Genomic DNA, 9,918 nt, shown 5'->3' on the forward strand with positions numbered 1-9,918 from the left:
TCCCATGTAGTTGACCATGGTTCGAGTCCCGGATCCGGTGGCTTAAACTCACACTGGGCGCGTGTGCGTGTGTTCCCAAGATCCCGAGAGAAGAATGGAGGAGAAAGGATTGGGCATGTCCATCCCCCCTGGGGGGTGATTTCTCACTTTCTGTCTCTCTGACTCTCTTTCTGACAAGCATACACGCCCTATAGCAAAAACCTCTCCAAAAAAAAGTAAAAAAATGAATGAATAAATAAAATTAAATAATTAAAAAGAAGAAGAGAGGTCCGAGGAAAGCGCCATGAAAGTAGAATGGCCTGGACGGCAGTGATAAAGGGAGTGGAGCTGGGATAGCTGCCGTCACCTAGGTCATCTGCACTTCCTTCCTTGGGATAGCGGAGCCTCTCCTCCCTGTCTACACTGCTTCTCCACACTAATGCTCCTTCCCCTTATCACAAATTACATAGACACTGCTCAGCAAATGTTTGCTCCCTAGGAATGGCTGGCAATGAGGCAGCTGTCTTCCTGAGCCAGAGGATTTGTATGGATTAAGTGACTGATGTAGCCCTAGAGGTCAAGTCCATGAACATAATTTGCAAGAGAAAGAATTCCTCTCACTTCTCACCACCTGCCTGCCCCAATCCTTCCCTGCCTAGGCTATCCTGCCTGTGTCAGTAGAAATACAGCATCTTGGGACTGGCAGGTGATGTGGGACTGAAGGCGCTGGACTTCCACATTGTCGTCAGTGGTTCAATTCCTTGATGTGGTGGCTTGCTTTCTCACTTTCCCTGTCTCTCTGGTCAAATTTTTAAAATAATAATAATCAATAAGATAAAATTAAGTAATTTTTTTTTTTTTTTTAGAGAGAGAGATTTTTGCTAGAAGGTACATGTGCTTGCTGGACAGACAGAGAGAGACAGAGACAAAAAGCAAGAAATCAACCCCCAGTGGGAGGATGGCCACACCATAATCCCTTCTCCTCCATTCTTCTCTCAGGATTTCAGAAACACATGTATATGCACCTGGTGTGAGTTTCAAAGCCACCGGGTCCAGAACTCAAACTGCGGTCGGTTGACTACAGCGGGAGTCCAGTGACATAATCATTATGGCATCTACTGGTCCTTAAATAATTCTTTTTTTCTGTTTTTTAAAGAAATACAGCACCTAGATCAAGGAGCATATTATTGCTCCTCTGCTTAGAACTGATTTGATTACACTCTCTATTACCAGTTCAGTTCTGGGCTTCTCGTTGTACGGAATAGATCAAGGAAGGGAGAGCAGAATGGGGAAAGATCTGGAAATCAGACCTCAGGAGGAACAAAGGAAAGAATCGGAATGGATAATGCTGGAGGGAAGGGACACACATGTCAGCAGTCTTCACATATTTGGAGGGCGGCATGTGGAAAAGAATTTCAGAGTTACTGTGTTGGCTCCCTAAGGCAGCAAGAAGTAGGATCAATGAGTGCAAGATCCAAGAAGACAAACTCTACTCAGTAGAAAGGACCATCTTTGGGCCAGCCCTTGGCATGGTGTTTGAGGAGGCTGGATCCCACGTGGCTGACTACGCAGTTTGAGTCCCAGACCTGGCAGTTTGAGAAACATGCCAGGTGCATCGTGTGCCTGCCCACATCCAGAAAGGAGAAATGGGAGGGAAGGGTTTGTGGCATGGCCATTCCCTGTAGGGAGTGCTTTCTGACATTCTCTTTCTGTCTCTCTGCACCCTGGTGAGGGCATGATCCCTGTAGCAAAACTAAAGAGAGAGAGAAAAAAAAAAAAAAAAAAACGAGGCGACACCTAGAGCAGGAATTTCTCTATATTTGCCTAAGGTCAGGAGAAAAACACTTTGCCGGAAGTGTTTTTGCTGGAAGCAGATTTACAAGCAATTTTTCCTGGGATCAACGGGTGGCATAGTAGTTGGGATGCTGGACTCCCACATGGCCAACTGTGTTTCAAGTCCTGGACCTGGTGGCTTGCTTTCTCACTTTCTCTCTCTTTTTAAGAATTTAATTTTATTTATTATTTTTATAGGACACATGCACTCACCAGAAAGAGACAGAGAGAGAAAGTGAGAAAGCAAGCCACCAGGTCCAGGATTTAAACCATGGTTGGCCATGTGGGAGCCCAGCATCTTGAACTGCCACCCCACCTGCTGGCCCCTCACTTTCTCTCTCTCTGTCTCTTTCTCTCATCTCTCTTTAGTGAGTGTATGTGTCCTATAGACAATTTAAAAGATAATAACAATAATAATTAATTTAATTAAATAATTCTTAAAGTCTATTTACCCTTTCGTCTCCATTTCCTTAAACCAAGCTCCTCTATTAAGCGGGCAGGGTTATGTGTGGGGAGGGTGTGTCTGTCTATGTTGGGAGGAGGGGCTGTCATCCTAAATACATGGCCTATTTTGCATATGTGCACCAGCTATACAGAAGGAAAATGGTATGTTGCTTTTGGATATGTGATGGCGGGCGCTCTCATTGTGCAGAAAGACCTGCTATTGAGACCCTTCAGGAACGTGTGCCTGTCCTCTCTTCTCCTCTCACTACTGATGGAGGACTTCAGACCTTGTTGCAGAGTGGACCCTGTGACTCCGCAAATTGCTCCCAGTTCTAGGTCGGAGTGGGAAGGGTTCCAGGGGTGAGGAGTTGAACACTGTGTGGCTGCTGGAACACCATCTGGGTCTTAAAATCAGCCTCAGTTGAAAAGAGAACATTAGAAGAGGCTTCCTCTAGGCTCCCATGTGACCCAAGACAAGAATTTGAGTTATTTCTGAGACTAGACAAACATTTACACTTGTCACAAAAAATAACATTAGAAATTAAACGTAGAGTTTCTGGAAAGGAGAGAAAAAAGGGAGAGGGTCCAGGTATTTTTCCATTTCCTAAGAGAGGAACCTGATATTGGGAGCAGCTCAGAACCCATCTGGCACAGAAGACACACCAAACAGGAGGTTTGAGATACCTCTTCGATTAAACTCAAATCTAAGGTCCTGTTTGTGTCTGGAGATTTGTGTACAAGAAAGCTGGAGTAGGGGGGCCGTCAGGTGGTGTGGTGGTTAAGGGCGTTGGACTATGACGTGGCCGACTGAGGTTCGAGTCCTGGACCTGGTGGCTTACTTTCTCACTTTCTCTCTCTCTCTCTGTCCCTCCTTGGTCAAATTAAAATAAATAAATGAAGTTAAAATAAAATTAAAAAAAAAAAGCTGTAGAGAAAGACGAAAGCAACGTTTTGAAACTTTCGACTCAGAGTGCAGAGACAGAGGAAGGCCCATCTCTATTGCAAAGAAAATCTTATTCAAAAAGAATCAAAATGTTCTCTAGCAAAATAAGAGTTTTTCCTAAGGAGAGGATTTGAGAAGATACTCAAAATATTACTTTTGGGACCATCAAGGTGGTGTGAATGTTTAAGGCAGCTAGATCCCACATAGCCCGCTGTTCAGTTCAAGTCCCAGCCCTGGCAACTTGAAAATCACACCATGCACATGCCCAGAAGCCCAAGAAGAGAAGGAAGGAGAAGGAACTGTGGCATGGTCATCCCCCAGGGGGTGATTTCTCACTTTCCCTTTCTCCTGTGACAAGTACAAGGGCCCCATAGCAAAACCAAACAAAACAGAAACAGAAACACAAAACAAACAAACAAACAAACCATTTGATAGATTTATTTAATTCACATTTGAAATTTTTATTTTTTTAAAATTGGGTAAGATGTTAAAGAACCCAGGTTGGGACTGGTATTGGACATTACTAGATATGAATTTTCTTTTATTTTTGTATTTGCTGTTTTGTTCTTTATCATTAAATTCAAGTAACAAAAACGAGCTCTTTTTCTTTTTCCTACTTAAGGCAGGAGGACTCAGTTAAATCCTATTAAATTTGGGCTCCAAAACAGCCATATGAAAACCAGAAGAGGGACACAGTGATTAAGGTGCTGGACACTCCTACATGGCTGACCATGGTTCAAGTCCTGGACCTGGTGGCTTGTTTTCTCACCTTCCCTTTGTTTCTCTCTGGTCAAATTAAAATAAATGAATGAATAAATTTTAAAAAAAAGAAAGAATTCTTAAAAAAAAAAAAAAACAGAAGGAAAAAAATGAGCTATTTAGGGAATCAGCAGTTAGCGTAATGGCTATGTCGCTGGACTCCCACGTAGTCGACTGTGGCGCGTCCCAGACCTGGTGGCTTAAAATTCACACCGGGCACATGTGCGTGCATGCCCAAGATCCCGAGAGGAGAATGGAGGAGAAGAGATTGCAGCGTGACCATCGCCCTGGGGGGTGATTTCTTGCTTTCTGTCTCTATGTCTCTCTCTGTCTGGCGAGCGCACCCTCCCTATAGCGAAAATCTCTTAAAAAAAAAAAAAGAGCTATTTAGATCTTTAGTATTCTGTGAAGAAAACATAGGATATTACCCATATTTGGGTTTTTTCTTTTTTTCCTACACTATCTTAGTTTTTGCTTTGCCCCTGAGTATTTAGCCACATGCCATTGAACACTGAGATTTAGTTTCTTCCCTCCTTTCCTTTTCCTTTTCATTCTGGGAATCTCGTTCTTTTTTCACCTTTATGTTGAGAACTGTTCTGTTTTCTACTCGTGCTTCTCTGAAGTTTCATTTTACACCACATCCAGTCAAAATAGAAACTTTTATCAAGTAAAAGAAAAAGAACCCCTTTCCAAACAGGTGCCAGTACCTGGGGTTTCCCTGCAGGATGGCTTCTCCATCCATTTTCTACCAATAGACACACGGAGCTAGGCCTTTAAGTCCTTTACATTTCCAGAGTCAAATCCTTCCCTAACTTTACATTTGCTGAGGTACAAGGGGCCCAAACAAGGCAAATGAAAAAAACTCCATGGGAGAATATTTGGATCAGCCTCACCCTAAAGCTGTATAGCGAAAATTGTCATTTGCAGAGCAGGCAGGTGACGTAGTTAAGGCACTGGACTCCCACATGGTCAATCACAGTTCAAGCCCCAGACCTGGTGGCTTGCTTTCTCACTCTTCCTCTCACTGACTCTGTCTCCTTCTAATCAACTTGAAGAATGATACGGCCTGGCAAGTGGTGTAATGGTTAAGGGCACTGGACTCTGACATGATTGATTGCGGTTCGAGTCCCAGGCCTGGTGGTTTGCTTTCTCACTTTCTCCCTCTCTCTCTCTCTGTCACTCTCTGGTCAAATTAAAATAAATGAATAAATAAAGTTAAATAATTATTTTTAAAAATCAAAGAATGATAATAAACAAAAATTAAATAAATCATTCTTAAAGAAAAACAACATTGTTTTTTGCCCGAGACAAAGTTTCTTTAATGGAAGATAGGAAAGATGGAAATGCTCTTCCCTCTCTAACTCTTCATTATCTTCATGGTAACCCATTGATTATGATAATACTGTTAGACTAATAAAAACCTTTGGAGCTAACGTCATTTCAAAACACCATTCTAGGGTGCCTGTCTTCTAGACAGGAACATTTTGCCTCAACATCCTTTTGTTCGATACACATTTACTGAGCATCTGCTATGTGTTGGGCTTTGTTCTAGGCACTAGAAGTGGACTAATGAATAAAACAGACTAAAGTCCCTGCCTTGGTGGATTTTACACTCTAGAATGTTAGCAAGTGAGAGATCATTCTTAATATACACTTGCTGGGAACACAAGTGTCGCTTCTTTTTTTTTTTTAAGAATTATTTATTTAATTGTATTTATTCACTCATTTATTTTAGTTTGACCAGAGAGAGACACAGAAAGAGGAAGAGGGAAAGTGAGAAAGCAAACCACCAGGTCCTGGACTCGAACCATGATCAGCCATGTGGGAGTGTTTAGGCCTTAACCACCACACCACCCGCTGGGCGTAAGTGTCACTTATTAATTATATTAGCTCTTTTAGTATCTTTGGAAAGAGAGTCCATACTTACAAGTTCACCGAGTTTTCCTACCATGAACATGGCTGGCAATACCAACCATGTGCAGATCCCTGACCCTTCACAATCCTGGATCCTCCTCCTACCTCGACATCCTCCATGTACTCGTTTCCTTAAAAGACAGTCCTATCTGCTGAGCTGGCTCCCCTCCAGGAGGCCCAGGTTGCTTGTCCAGCAAGAGTGGAGAGACCAGGGCATGACCCCAGGACCGGGCCCTTCCCCCCACCTTGCTGGCCTGAGCAGTCCCCTGGATGGGCAGCTCCACCAGGGCTAGGGAGTGGGGGACTGCAAACCATTTCAGGGCTGAACTCTCCATGAACCAGGAAGGGAAGCTGGTGAGGACTACAGAGCCCAGCCAGCAGGGGCAGGCTGAGGAGGCCAGGCTTCTGGGTAAACCTCTCTGGCTGAGTAAATATTGAGCTGCCTCATCTCCAAGGTGGGGGCTGAAATGGAGCTGTCAGGCCAGAGTAAACTGAAGGGATCTTCAGGCCTCTAAGGAGCAGAGGGCGCATGCTTTGTGGGGCTCCCTCCCTCCTTGGTTCCCCTCCAGGCAGAAAGGGCTGTGGGGCTGGAATTGTCTGGACCTGGGCCAGTGCTCTTGAGAGTTTGAAGGAAATGGGGGTAGAGAAAGAGTGATTTTAATTAGCTGTAACTAGGCCAGTAGACTCTATCCAACAGGATGCTTCTCCACCCCAGTCTCCGACCCCCCACTCCCATCGAGCTTGCATTCTTTCTTACCTACGTCTTCTATTCTCAGAGGAAAGGATGAGTCAAGCTGCAGTGGGATAATTCAGCTTATATTAAAAATTGAGAAAGTAGGCCCAGAGAGGTTAAGTAACTTACCTGAGGACACAAAGGAGGCCCTTGGTAGAGTAAGCTCAGGTCTCTGGATTCCCTACAAAATTGCTTTTTCTCTAAAGTGTCTGATTCATGTCTTTCCCAATGAAGAGAGCAACAGTGGAGAAGGTCCAGAAGGTCAGCCTTTGAGCTGAAATCTGCAGCTGCTTGAGCCTCCCTGTTCTCTGAGGAATGGACATTAACTACCCTGCATTTCCAACTCCTGTCCCACCCAACTCCTGCCCTACACATTCTGGTTATATAAAGCATTTAGAGAGCCAGAGAAATAGCAAAAGCTAAAGCATCTGGAATACTGTGGTTGAGTCATATGGGGGAGGTCATGCAAGGAAGTCCTTGCAGCTGGACTGAATCACCAGGAAAAAAATCTGATGCGGGGGGCACCAATCTCACGGAAGGCAGTGAGAATGTGCTCCCAGAGGTACACAATGAAGTTGTCCCGTCAAGAGCATCCCTCGTTATATGGAAGCCAGTATTCTGTGGGACTCCCCTGAAGGCTTTCGCTCATAGCTATTTTATTCCCTAGCAGCAAGTCCCATGGTTACAGTGCCACACGGGTCTGTGGATGCAGTGCACAGGGACCAAGGCTGGTGGGTATCACTTCCATCGTGCCAAGAGCAAGAATAATTCAGTATGAAAAATGGGGAGCTGGCCAATAGCATGGTGGTGAAGGCGGCTGGATCCCACATGGCCGACTGTGCGGTTTGAGTCCCAGATCCAGCAATTTCGGAAACACACCAGGCATGTTTACACATATACCTGAAATTCCAAGAGGAGAAAGGAAGAGAAGGGATTGTGGTATGGTTCTTTCCCCAACCAAGGCAAGGGGAGGTGCTTTTTCACTTTCCCCCTCCCTCTCCCGGTCTCTCTCCAGTGAGCACACGTGCCCTATCGCACACACACTCAAAATTTTAGGGTTTTTTTTTTTTATCCATGAATCAAATTTCCCCACGAGGAGAATTTTATTGATTACTTTATTCCCTCACAAAAAGACCAACTGTAATCAAATGGGGTGAACATTCACCTCAAGATTTTGTTGTCTTCATAATAGAAAAGATGAGGCTTAGAACTGGATCCCTTGACCCTTTCTCTTCTTATCTCCTGCCAGTTCATAATGCTTACATCTCTAATAGCCAGCGTCCTCTTAGTTCTGCAGCTGGGCTCAACACGTTCAAGCCTCAGCTCAATCTTCTTTGTAGTTTTTTGCCTTTTTCCGGGAAATAGGCCTAGTCTGTCCACCACAGCCACTCTGCTTCCTGTCGCAACACCACCTTCCCTGAGCGTACAGAGAATCCTTGCCCTTTTTTGCACCGTGTCACTTTTTGAGGTTAGTGCTTACCAAATTTTTGCAGAAAGTCTGACAAGTTTTAGGAAAATTCACCATGTTTGCAGGCATGCTATCTGCACAGAAAGAGAAAGGCCAAAATTGTAGGGTTTTTGCCATAGGGTACATGCACTTGCCAGAGAGAGAGAGAGAGACAGAGAGAGGGAAAATGAGACATCACCCTCAGGGGGGATGGCCATGCCACAACCCCTTCTCCATTCTCCTCCTGGGTTTTGGGACACACAAGCACACTTGCCCAGTGTGATTTTCAAGTCACTGGGTCCAGGATTTGAACCATGGTTGGCCATGTGGGACTCCAGTGCCTTGACTACCATCCCACTTACTGACCCCTGCAAAATTTTTTAAGTAAAAAATATAATAATAATAGGAAAATGTTTTGTCAGAATATAAAGACTAGGAAATCGCTACTGAACTATATGTCAAGCAGTATTCTAAGCCCTTCCTACATATATCATTTATTCTTCAACATCCCTCATTTTACGTCGGAAGAAAAGGAAGCACAGGGAAAATGCTGGCATAAGCTCCCCCAGCTGAGAGAGAACCACACTGAAAACTAAGTTGTACTCCAGAATCCTTGCCCTCTACTCTAAACCAGGAATCTGAAATGCCTGCCTTCAAGACTTCTTGGTTGCTTTCCCATACTAGAGAAGGGAGGAAAAGATTGTGGAGGCAGGTGGATAGGTGGGACCAGAAAAAAAAATGGAAGGGATCTCTTGCACCTGGAGTATTCTCAGCCACTACGCCCCACACACCTATCACGGATCAAACAAGATAGGTTAGGAGCCAGCCAGGTGGTGTGGAGGTTAAGGCAGCTGGATCCCACATGGCTGATCCGTGGTTTGGGTCCCAGACCCAGTGGCTTGATAAATCCCTACTGGAGTTGAAGTCTTCTCACTTTCTCTCTCTCTCTCTCTCTCTCTCTCTCTCTCTGGTGAGTACAAGTGCTCTATAGCAAATTTCAAAATAATAATTACTAATTAATTTCATTTAATAAATAATTGTTTAAAAAAGAAAATTATGCTGGGCATATGTGCATGCATGCCCAAAATCCCAAGGGGAGAATGAAGGAAAGAAGATTACAGAATGGTCATCCCCCTGGAGGGAGATCTTTTATTTTCTCTCTCTCTGTCTCTCCAGCAAGTGCACACACACTATAGCAAAGACAAAAAATATAGAAATATTTGAAATGGGTATATTCAAGATATGCCGTGGAATAGACTGGGAACTGTAGAAAGAGGAGAGTGCTTTTTAATAATAATAGTGCTTGTTACAGCTCACATTTGGGACTGCTGCAAACATTTATGTATATTAACTCTTTTAATCCCAACATCGACCCTATGAAATAGTACCCATAATCCCCATTTCGTGGGTAATGAAACTGGGCACAGAGTGTTAAGGAACCCACTCAAGGTCACAGCCTAGAGGGAGGCAAGGCTTGGATTGGAACCCGGATATTCTGGATGTGTTCCCCAAATCCTTGTCCCCCCAATCTGGCTCATCTTGACCTCCCACATCTCAGTCATCTGGAAATTCCTCCCCCTGCACCCTCTCCTAACCCCACCCCACCAACTCCTTCCCAGTGGCCCAGTGGTATTGCTGCAAGGAATGCTCATAACAAAGAAACCCACATTAAAAGTAAGAAGAACCTCAGGTTTCTAAAAAATCTCTTTCTTTCTTGTCCAAGAGATCAAAGGGCCTCACATTGGGAGAACAAACGCTGAGGAAAAAGGCAAATGAGAGAGAAGTTCACACTTGGGCTGAGAAACAGATGGTGCAGAGGTTTGGGTGGAATGAGGGGGTCTGGCTACCCCCCCCCCCCCCCCCACC

The sequence above is a fragment of the Tupaia chinensis genome, unplaced genomic scaffold (genome assembly GCF_000334495.1).
Source record: "Tupaia chinensis unplaced genomic scaffold, TupChi_1.0 Scaffold144171_1, whole genome shotgun sequence".
Lineage (NCBI taxonomy): Eukaryota > Metazoa > Chordata > Mammalia > Scandentia > Tupaiidae > Tupaia > Tupaia belangeri.